Source organism: Mus musculus, chromosome 17 (genome assembly GCF_000001635.26).
Source record: "Mus musculus strain C57BL/6J chromosome 17, GRCm38.p6 C57BL/6J".
Classification (NCBI taxonomy): Eukaryota; Metazoa; Chordata; class Mammalia; order Rodentia; family Muridae; genus Mus; species Mus musculus.
Genome location: NC_000083.6, coordinates 57,834,878 through 57,847,376, shown reverse-complemented (window position 1 = coordinate 57,847,376; position 12,499 = coordinate 57,834,878). Strand labels below are relative to the sequence as shown.

General features: G+C 38.0%; 1 protein-coding gene and 1 pseudogene across 13 annotated transcripts in view; one reads left to right on the top strand and one right to left on the bottom strand.

Annotated features, from left to right (window-relative positions):
* The window catches only part of Cntnap5c (contactin associated protein-like 5C), a 648,880-nt gene that overhangs the window by 570,577 nt on the left and 65,804 nt on the right, over window positions 1-12,499 (bottom strand). The window lies entirely within an intron of this gene.
* On the top strand, window positions 8,135-8,992 carry Rpl7a-ps5 (ribosomal protein L7A, pseudogene 5; annotated as a pseudogene).

Below are 12,499 nucleotides of genomic sequence, written 5' to 3'. Positions count from 1 at the left end.
TGAAAAGTAAAGATCAATACTTGATGTCCTCTGACCTTTACACATGTACAAATATATGCCTGTACTTTATATGAACACACAAATATACACAGAGAGAGAGAGATAGAAAGAGAGACAGAGAGAGAGAAATACAGACACAGAGATAGATACAGAGACAGACACAGAGAAAGACAAAGACAGAGATAGCAAGCAGTAACAACATCATTGAGGAAAACAGTTACTTAGTATGAAAGTAAAAATATGACAGTCACAATATAACAGCCAGTGCTGGGGAAGGAAACCCAGTTTCTGCATCTAGGAAAAGAAAGGTTTTGAGAGTAAGGTATGCAAGAGGCCTTGAAAGTCACTTAGGAAACAATGCCGGAGTTAGAAAACTACTGAGAAAGAATGCTTGTGTCTTCACTGAAAAACTCTACATTTGTGTATTTTCTGTGAATTGACCTTGTGGGTTTTATGACTAGTGGTAACCAGTTCAGGAAAAGACCTTCAAATACTAGTTCAGTTCCCATTTGTTTATAAATCACCAGATTCTATTTCATGAGCTTTATAGATATTTTTCTATTGATAAATAATCACACAAATGAATATTTTTTTCTGTCTTGTGTGTTGTGCATGTATATATGTTTGTATTTTCTTGTCCATTTGTCAATGTACTAAGACAACCTTGGTTGTTAGTTTAACACCCAAGGTATTTCCATTCTACCTTTCCACCTTGTTTGATAAAGTTTGCTTTGCTTTGCTTTGCTTTGCTTTGTTTGTTTGTTTGTTTGTTTGTTTTCTGTTGTGTACTCCAGGCTAGGTACTCCGTGAACTTCTGGGATTCTTCTGGCTCTGCCTGTTATCTCACTAGTGGAGTTCTGAGATTATAAACATTCACTATCATATTTGGCTTTATGTGGGCTCTATGTATCCAAAGTCTGATTCCCAGGCTTGTGTGACAAGAGCATTGTCCACTAAGCCATCTCCAAAGCACTCAAGGTACCTATTGTTAGTAATATGATCCCCCATTTTCAGAAGGAAAATATAAGGTGAAGAGATAATAAATGACTTCTGTAAGTCAGATGACTACACGCATGGTAGAGCTGAGTGATCCTGACCTAACCTCATGAGCTATTAAAAAGTAGATGCAGTACTCATGTTCACTGGTCTCTCCACATAGGCCCACCACTGGCATTGCTTGGTGCCATTCACAGTGTGCAGTTTGTCTTTAACCTAGTATTGATGCTTTTTTCATCTACAGTTATGTAACTGAATGTCTTTAAGAAAAGCCCTCTCTCTGAAGGCTCTAGCTTGGTGATCAGAGCTGGAATCTAACGAAATTTCTTTGGTTTCGTTTTCCCTTTTTGCTCTTGTCTTAAGATGTTTCCCTCCACCCTTCCTTATGCCACCCTATATGATTCCAACTTTTCCTAGAAGGCCAAGTATACCTTTAGAGCCCTTTCAGATTTAACCATGATAACCTATATCTCCTACTCCAATTTCAAGATGAAGGTCACTGATCTTCACTTCATCTTCTCCACAAAGTCATGTCATATTAATTGCCTCAAATTTACCTGCTCATCAATTTTCCCTTAGGGGTGCCTTGCATTTGGGCCCCTTTTCTGTGCCTGGTGGGAAAGCATGGCATGCTTACTATCTCTAAAAATGCATGACACACCTCATTCAGAGAAGGTCCAACTTCCATTCCAGTCATTTATTCTTTCTCTCAGAAGTCCACTTATTGGTTTTCATTTTGCTTTCAGCTTCTGAATACTGAGAATTGTATTTTTCTTAGTAATTAAAGATAATACAATTTAATCAGGTTAATTGTTAATATTACACACTGTAAACATTTGATGTAGCATCAGATATGCATATTTCAATGTGCAGATATTTAGGTCTCATTGAGAATATTATAGGATTATAGTGATATTAGGAAACTCAAATATGATTATAAGAGTATGAATAGAAGTTGCAGAAGGAGTTGGGAGTGTTCCAAGTATATAAAAAAAGGGGGGGAGTCAAGTTGGGGCATTACTTCTGCTTTTGAATGTGTAAAGGGTTGTCATCTACAAAATGAAATAGACTCATTTGGCATTATTCAAAACTGTAGAGAAAGGATGACTGATGCAAGATTTAGAGGAAGGTTTGGTTCAGTAGAAGAAAACTAAAATTGGGACAATTAGTGTTGTCAGAGAATGGAATGGTTTGATTCTGAGAATATCCGAGTTGTCTCATGAACAGTTTCGAAGAGAAGCAATGAATGGCCATCTGTCAAGGATATTGTAGAGTATACATGAACAGTGTTTTCTGGCCCAGGATACCCAGTGCAAGCATTTGGTGAGCTTGTGCAATTTCTCATCTATAAATTCCATCCCAGAAACTCATTTTTTAGGTATGCAGTGGTGTCATGAATTTTAAAGTCTCCAATTTCATATTCTTCCCAATAAAGTCCATTTGGTTAAAAATAAAATCCATCCTATTGCTTATTCAAATTCAGTATCCTAATGGGTTTTCTATTGCTATGACAAAGCATGATAGCCATAAGCAACTTGGAGAAAAAAGATTTTATTTCTCTTTTCAGGTTACAATCTAGCGAAGAAGTCCAGGCAAAAACTTTTGCAAGGCAGGAACCTGGAAGCAGCAACTGAGGCAGAGACCATGGAGAAGTGCCTCTCATTGGCTTGCTCCTTATGGCTTGCTTAACTTGCTTAACTGCATAATCTAGGATCACCTGGCCAGGGATAGGCCACTCAGAGTTAACCCTGTTGGCCCACATCAATCATTAATCCAGAAAATGTGCTACAGGCACACATATGATTAAAATCAGATGCATCATAGGAAGGTATATGTACAGTGCATGAGACTTACATAGTTGAAGCCTGTCAAATGTATGGAAGCCCTTCACATCATACACACTGCAAACTGTCTTTCTTCACCTAGATTTTCATACAAATCTAGAAGCCCTAGAAATAACCTGGGACCCCTGAGTACTCTCTTGCTCAGGTGCTCATGATGCTGCTTGCCCTGTGTTTCTTAAATCTGCTTTATTTTTGAATTGTTTTGAATTCTGAGTGTGCCTTATTCTGACTTTAGCAGTAAAATACTAAGAGCATGCAAATTCCTAGTGTAGACAACAATCACAGTCAACACAAATGACACTTGCTTTCTGTAACTCCACTCTGCATCCTTGTCCATAAAATGCATTTATTACTATCCACTAAAGTCTCAGTCAGTTCATTTCAATGAACACACAATGCAAAGTAATTTTCAATGAGATTTCTTATTTATTTATTTATTTATTAGGTATTTTCTTCATTTACATTTCCAGTGCTATCCCAAAAGTCCCCCATACCCCCCCCCACTCCCCTACCCACCCACTCACACTTCTTGACCCTGGCATTCCCCTGTACTGAAGCATATAAAGTTTACACGACCAATGTGCCTCTCTTTCCACTGATGGCTGACTAGGCCATCTTCTGATACATATGCAGCTAGAGACATGAGCTCCGGGGGGTACTGGTTAGTTCATATTGTTGTTCCACCTATAGGGTTTTAGATCCCTTTAGCTCCTTGGGTACTTTCTCTAGTTCCTCCATTGGGGCCCTGTGATCCATCCAATAGCTGACTGTGAGCATCCACTTCTGTGTTTGCTAGGCCCCATCAGAGTATCACAAGAGACAGCTATATCAGGGTCCTTTCAGCAAAATCTTGCTAATGTATGCAATGGTGTCAGTGTTTGGAGGCTGATTATGGGATGGATCCCCGGATATGGCAGTCTCTAGATGGTCCATCCTTTAGTCTCAGGTACAAACTTTTTCTCTGTAACTCCTTCCATGAGTGTTTTGTTCCCCATTCTAAGAAGGGGCAAAGTGTACACACTTTGGTCATCATTCTTCTTGAGTTTCATGTGTTTTGCAAATTGTATCTTATATCTTGGGAATTCTAAGTCTCTGGGCTAATATCCACTTATCAGTGAGTACATATCATGTGAGTTCTTTTGTGATTGAGTTACCTCACTCAGGATGATGCCCTCCAGGTCTATCCATTTGCCTAGGAATTTCATAAATTCATTCTTTTTAATAGCTGAGTAGTACTCCATTGTGTAAATGTACCAAATTTTCTGTATCCATTCCTCTGTTGAGGGGCTTCTTGGTTCTTTCGAGCTTCTGGCTATTATAAATAAGGCTGCTATGAACATAGTGGAGCATGTGTCCTTCTTACCGATTAAAACATCTTCTGGATATATGCCCAGGAGAGGTATTGCTCGATGCTCCAGTAGTACTATGTACAATTTTCTGAGGAACCGCCAGAGTGATTTCCAGAGTGGTTGTACAAGCTTGCAATGCCACCAACACTGGAGGAGTGTTCCTCTTTCTCCACATCCTCGCCAGCATCTGCTGTCACCTGAATTTTTGATCTTAGCCATTCTGGCTGGTGTGAGGTGGAATCTCAGGGTTGTTTTGATTTGCATTTCCCTGATGATTAAGGATACTGAACATTTTTTCAGGTGCTTCTCAGCCATTTGGTATTCCTCAGGTGAGAATTCTTTGTTTAGCTCTGAGCCCCATTTTTAATGGGGTTATTTGATTTTCTGGAGTCCATCTTCTTGAGTTCTTTATATATATCAGATATTAGTACCCTATCTGATTTAGGACAGGTAAAGATCCTTTCCCAATCTGTTGGTGGCCTATTTGCCTTATTGACGATGTCTTTTGCCTTACAGAAGCTTTGCAGTTTTATGAGGTCCCATTTGTCGATTCTAGATCTTACAGCACAAGCCATTGATGTTCTATTCAGGAATTTTTCCCCTGTGCCCATATCTTCGAGTCTTTTCCCCACTTTCTCCTCTATAAGTTTCAGTGTCTCTGGTTTTATGTGGAGTTCCTTGATCCACTTAGATTTGACCTTAGTACAAGGAGATAGGAATGGATCTGGATCGATTCGAATTCTTCCACATGATAACTGCCAGTTGTGCCAGCACCATTTGTTGAAAATGCTGTCTTTTTCCCACTGGATGGTTTTAGCTCCCTTGTCAAAGTTCAAGTGACCATAGGTGTGTGGGTTCATTTATGGGTCTTCAATTCTCTTCCATTGGTCTACTTGTCTGTCACTATACCAGTACCATGCAGTTTTTTTATCACAATTGCTCTGTAGTACAGCTTTATGTCAGGCATGGTGATTCCACCAGAGGTTCTTTTATCCTTGAGAAGAGTTTTTGCTATCCTAGGTTTTTTGTTATTCCAGATGAATTTGCAGGTTGCCCTTTCTAATTTATTGAAGAATTGAGTGGGAATTTAGATGGGGATTGCATTGAATCTGTAGATTGCTTTTGGCAAGATAGCCATCTTAACTATATTGATCCTGACTAGAATCCATAAAGCTGATCTTATTTTACTGATTCTCTTCCTTAGCATTTATGAAGTTTCAATTTCCTCAGCAAATGTCAGCATCTGTCTCTTACCAAATAATTAATGCATTGTTATATTCCTGAGGACACAGGTACATTAAAACATACAGTATAGAAGCAGGCTAAACTCTTAGTAATTGTTATTGAATCCTGGGTCTGAGACTTGTTGACTCGTGGGACCAAGAATGATAGAGATTACTTAGCTAAGTAGACAAGAGTATATTGTCATCAATGCAAGGCAACTACATAAAGCTAAGTCTGATGTTACCTACTCTGATATAGCTTTACAGAATAGAAATAACTAAAATATATAAAAGTTTTATTTTGGGCCGGGAGGTGGAGTCACATGATTTTAATCCCAGCACTTGGGAGGCAGAGGCAGGCAGATTTTTGAGTTCAAGGACAGCCTGGTTTACAGAGTTCGTTCCAGGACAGCCAGGCCTACACAGAGAAACCCTGTCTCGAAAAAACAAAAAGAAAAACAAAGTTATATTTTGGAATTCCATTGAAATGACTGTAGCCATTGAGTCAGGGCATGCAATTGAAATTCACATTGCTATAATAATAAATTGTAGTGTTGAGTGTTGGAATATAGACCTAACAGTCTCTTAAGAGACCCAATTAAGGGAGACAAGCTCATCAAAATGGGTCTTAAACCACAGAGGGCTGAATCACAGACCTGGATTTTAACCTGGAACCTCAGATCCTAAAAACATAAAGTTAGATTATCAGTAATTGTCAAAACCAGAAAGGATGTTCAATAGATTAGTCAAAGAAGGAAGCAAGCTTGTAGTCCAAATGATACTAATGCATTTCTGTCTCCTTGAGTAGCCTTGTTCTTAGGATATAGCTAAAATTCTGGGGTTGACCAAAAGTTTCTGTTTATGAGTTCCAGTCTAGCTCACCCTATATCTTGTTGAGATTACAAGATCTTTACACCCAATGACCCAGCCACTCTACACTTAAATCAGTGTCAGGTATTGTTGTCCTGAGTACTTTTGTAGGACACTACTACCTTCTAGAAAAATTCTCTGACATTTACCAGAATCTAAGCTATGTTTTTAGCTCTCTTCATAAAATTCCATGTGCATCTTTTAGCTACATTCTGAATACCAAGTTTCTACTGCTTATGTGGAGCTTGGTACCTGGGCAGGAACTTGATGTTTAGTGGAAAACTTTACAAAAAATATGAATATACTTATGTACATCAAAAGAATATCATATTACATTTCAGAAAGTAGATTGGCTGGGGCATTGTAACCTTCAAATATATATGTATACTTGTATATGCAAACATGTATATGTATACGTATATGTATGGGTGTGCCCCTTGAATGAGATTCTCATTGCCAGTGTGAACCTTTGAAGAGTTAATTCTATGATGAAGGAAGAGGGCATGTGATGAGATTAGCAGAATCATAAAAATAGAATATTCTCTGACTTCTCTCACTACTTCTCCAGTTTATGAGGTCACAGATTGATGACAGCAATCTGAAACAAGGAAGCATATCTCTCATCAGTATGAGAATCAGGTGACAGTTTAAGCTCAAATTTCCAGTCCTGAGAGCTGAGAAATGAATACCCATTGATTTATCTGTATGGCCTATAATACTTTTATAATAGCAGCATGGAACAATATGTGCAATTATTCTAGATTGATGATTCCCATTATACATATTTAAGATCAATTTATATACTGCCCGTTAAAACTTTAGTTTGTTACTATAACTCCCAAAGTGTAAAATGAATGAATTCACAAAATAAATAAACAGAAGCTGTAGCACTTACTTCTAGTTCTCGTATTGGCATGGTGGTTCACATCTATAATCCCAGCACATGAGAAGTAGCAGTCAGACAATAAGGAATTTAAGACTATCTTTGAATATTTAGTAAGTTTCATTACAGTCTTGGTTAGATGAGATCTCTTAGATGGACAGAGCCAGACAGATAGACATTTTTACCTTCCCCCTCTGAGCTCTGAATTCTATACATAATTTTCATTTTTGTCCCTAACTCATTCCAGATACTTAGAATTTCATCTGAAATCAAAAACAAGCAAACAAAAAAACCCAATTAGCAAGAGTTTACTAACTGAAAACACAGTGCAGTATTTGGATGGTATACTTAGGTCTTGTAGGTTCAAGCCCAGCACCCAAAATTACAGCCAGCTCACCCCATGGTTGGTTGCTTGTGAGATCCTGAGGATGGGCAACTGAATTAGAGCAACCTTCTGTAGAAGGCCATCAAACAATCTAGCAGTGCTATTGAAAGTATAGCCTAGCATGTCTTCCTTACTATTCAGTAAATATATTTATTTTAAACCTTTATTAGGAAAATACAGAGAAAATTCTCTTTATTTGAAGTAGTCTATTATTCAGTAGACTATAGTTTTTTTTAAATTCATCAAAAGTAAATCTACTTCAAAAATTGTTATATATGTGTGTGTATACATGTATGTATGTGTGTGTGTAAGTGTATGTATGTTTGTGTGACTCTAAAATATTTTTCAGATTCTATTATATGGATATATTATTTATTTATATGTTAATCAAATATATTACTTATATATTATTATTCTAAAAACTAGAGTATTTCAAATGTACAATTTTGTATCATTGATGTCTAAACACTTTTTTCCATAATTCTGAAATGAACATTGGATGGGCTCAACAGCTTGTATATATATGTACTTGCATCCCTTTGTATGTAATTTGTAATAAGACTGGTTCATGAAGAGAAGTGCACTTTCTCCAGCAGCCGAGCAAGATGCCCAAAGGGAAGAAGGCCAAGGGGAAGAAGGTGGCCCTGGCCCCCGCCGTCGTCAAGAAGCAGGAGGCCAAGAAGGTGGTCAACCCTCTGTTCGAGAAGAGGCCCAAGAACTTCGGCATTGGACAGGACATCCAGCCCAAAAGAGATTTAACGCGCTTCGTCAAATGGCCCCGCTACATCAGGCTGCAGCGGCAAAGAGCTATCCTCTACAAGTGGCTCAAAGTCCCTCCTGCCATTAACCAGTTCACCCAGGCCCTGGACAGGCAGACAGCTACTCAGCTGCTTAAGCTTGCCCACAAGTACAGGCCAGAGACAAAGCAAGAGAAGAAGCAAAGGCTGCTGGCCCGTGCTGAGAAGAAAGCTGCTGGCAAAGGCGACGTCCCAACTAAGAGGCCACCTGTCCTCCGAGCAGGAGTCAATACAGTCACCACCTTGGTGGAGAACAAGAAGGCTCAGCTGGTGGTGATTACCCATGATGTAGACCCCATTGAGCTGGTGGTTTTCCTACCTGCCCTGTGTCGAAAGATGCCCTACTGCATCATCAAGGGAAAGGCCAGGCTGGGGCACCTGGTCCACAGGAAGACATGCACCACCGTTGCCTTCACACAGGTTAACTCGGAAGACAAGGGTGCTCTGGCTAAGCTGGTGGAAGCTATTAGGACCAATTATAATGACAGATATGACGAGATCCGTCGCCACTGGGGAGGCAACGTCCTGGGTCCTAAGTCTGTGGCTCGAATTGCCAAGCTGGAAAAAGCAAAGGCTAAGGAACTCGCCACTAAATTGGGTTAAATGTACACTAAATTTTCTGTACCTAAATATAATTACAAAATTAAAAAAAAAAGAGAGAAGTGCATGAATCTATGAGGGTTGGTAAGAGAGAATAGACATGAGAGTTATAAGAGGGAGGAGAGGGAAGGGAAATTATGTAATTATATTTTAATTTAAAAATATGAATGTCTCAATCTCTTTATATAGAATAGAATGATAGATGTGGGAATTTTGACTAAGACACCTAGGGTATTAAAGTCTTTAGAAATAAAAAATGCTAGGCATTTCTAGCCTCTGTGTGTCCTACTTTCAGAAATATCAGGAGGTGAGTGTGTGCACATGTATGTACATGTATGTGACTGCATGTGCTTGTGTGTGTGTGTGTTTCTATATGTGTGTTTCTGGTTTTAAACAAAATAAAGTACTTTAGGCATATTTCACCATCTAAGCATTTAGTATTGTGGCTTCAAAGTAATCAGACAGCTTCTGGAGAAAAGCACACTTGTTCTTTGTCTCTATTTTTGATGTCAATGTACTTTAAATGTCTGCTTCCTCTTCTCTATGCTTCTGTTTCCTTCCCTCTTGGTTGGCAGTTATGTTCACCTCTGCCTTTCATGCTTCAGCTGGGATGCTCCCAAGAGAATATAAAATATTTCTCATAAAAAGATCTTTTAAAGCAAAAAATTGCTGCACAGCTGCAGCCTGTTATTAGTTCTACTCAACAGCAATGAGAATTTTGGCCAGCTACATATTATTTACAATTACTATTATGTGCATCAATTTTCTAACAATCTTATGAAATTCAAAGCTGAAAATCTCATTAAGTACTTAAAATATCAACTCTTCCCTATAATTCCTAGCAGTAGTTGAACAAAGAATTTTCAAAAGTAGACATTGTTATTCAACAACAGTACATACTGATGAGAGACTAATGAAAGGTAATTATAGATGAGAACCTTTTTGTTACTACAGAAAGAGCATAGAACTGAAGCACACTAAAGCCTAACAGGCATTCTGTCTGGCATTCCTTGTCTTTCAGTTTGAGAAGAATAAGCTTTTAGAGGATGGCTCTGTTGAGGACCCATCACAAGAAAAAAGGCCTATGGATCTCAGGAGCTCTATGGATGGGAATGATTAAACATTAACTCACAAGGTCATTACTGGAAGGTGGTTTTATACCTTGGATCAAAGTGTGTGTGTGTGTATGAGAGAGAGAGAGAGAGAGAGAGAGAGAGAGAGAGAGAGAGAGAGAGAGAGAGAGGAGGAGGAGGATTATAGATCTCTCTGTCTCTCTGTTTCTGTCTCTGTCTCTCTCTTTGGGGGTTGTGGGGGTGTAACAGAGAAGTATGAGCTGGGAGTTTCATATCATGTACTCTTATATCCAAGAACACCAAAATAAAATGATAGGGTTACTTATCTTTTATTTATTTATTTGATTTCTTTTTTATTCTTTGTGAACAAGCAAATTAAAGAGTCTTTCTCTGAAACTCAGGGACTAAATTTTAGTTTTGTTCTAAGTGCTCAGCCCATCTTCCTAGGGTCTAGATGATCTCCTAGTGGAAGCTTTAGCCCAGGAGAGCTGAGAGATAAGATGGGGAAAGGTAGGGAACCTCTCAGATGTCAAAAGCAAGGAAGCCATATGTAGTCTGTGAAAAATGTCTCACATGTGATGCATTGACACTTGTCAAATGATCATCACCTTATACACTTTTCTTAAGAAAAGTGCCTCTATCACAAGACCTAAGCAAGATTCGTCTCTCAATAGCCACTGGGGTAGTGGAGTGGGGAGATCATGACATCATGCTGTACCCTCTAATGGTAGTTAATCATTCCCGTATGCAAAGAGTGGTGTAGTGTAGTAGATTAGTGTAGAGTAGTAACGTAAGCTAGTGGCAAGGTTATCCATGCTTCCTAATAAGCAATACTAACATTTTGGGTTAAAGTACACACACACATACACACACACACACACACACACACACACACACACACACACAAACATACAGACTATTTATAGTAATATATATGTGTGTGTGTGTGTGTATATATATATATATGTATATATATATATACACACACACATATATATATTACTCCAATTCATACTTTTTCTATATGATTATATACTTGATTATATTTATAGTATATATTTATATATTTATAGTATGTATATAAAATTAAAGTAGAAAAAGTACTAATTTAAGTTATTTATAGTATATATTTATATGTAAATATTTAGTTTTATATGGAAATATTTAATATATATAATCATATAGAAAATATAGTAATTGAAGAGGGAAAATGAATCATCAAGAGGGAAGAAGGGTACGAGAAGATAACAAGGGTTGATTATAAAAAACAAAACCTAATAAAGGAACATGAAAAAAGTACAATCAAAACATTATCATGTATAAGTAACATGTTGATAAATCACTTAAAAATCTCTAGAAATCATTAAAATATTGAACAGTTTTTAAATGCTCTTAATAAAAATATGGTGTTGAAAACTGCAGTGTGGAAGCTGGAGAATAAAACTTCAAGAACCATCCAAATTTGGCAAAAGTTGTGTCCTACTTTGTCACTGGCACCTTGTTGGTTTCTGCGAGAGGTTACAAAACTACTAAAGGGAAAAGAAGGTGCTATTATTATTGTGAATTTGGGAGTGACTCAGCTCTGATTTTAAAAAAAAATTCTGAATCGCCAACACAACTCACCAAGGAGTCTGCCTTCACATTCTCCAGCCTTTTGTCTTCCACTCCTCACGTATGCAGAACAATTTGAGCTTGTGAAATCTATTGCTTAACAGCTAAAGGCACTCGCTCACAAGCCTGACAACTTAAGATCAATCCACAAAATCTACAACAGGGAATGTGAGAACCAAACTAACTCCCAAAAATTGTTCTCTGATTTCTACAGGTATAAGGCAGTTATTTGTGTACCAACACATAGACACATACACGATATATGAATACAAATAACTTTCAACTTTCCCCTTTAACATACATTTAATGTTTTTTGAACATTTTGTTTAAAAATGTAATGCGTGTACTGATGAAAATTGTCCATTACTAATTTTAAAACTGGATTCTTATATATAGGTTGTTATCTTAGTCAGAGTTTCTATTGCTACACAAAACATGATGACCAAGAAGCAAGTTGTAAAGAAAAGGACTTATTCAGCTTACACTTCCACATTTCTGTTCATCACCAAAGGAAGTTAGGAATGGAACTCACCCAGGGCAGCAATCTGGAGGCAGGAGCTGGCTCAGAGGCCATGGAGGGATGGTGAATATGGATTGTTTTCCCTGGCTTGCTCAGCTTCCCTTCTTATAGAATCCAGGACCACTATCCCCGGGTTGGCAACACTCACAATGCCCTCCACCCTTAATCAGTAATTGAGAAAATGCCTTTCAGCTAGATCTCGCGGAGGCATTTCCTCAACTGTGACTCCTGACACTGTAATAACTCCAGCTTGCATCAAGTTAGCACACAAAACCAGCCACTACATGGATCCTGAGAGGGAGGGAAGATATGATAAGGGGATGTCCTTATTTTGCATTCTATATTTAT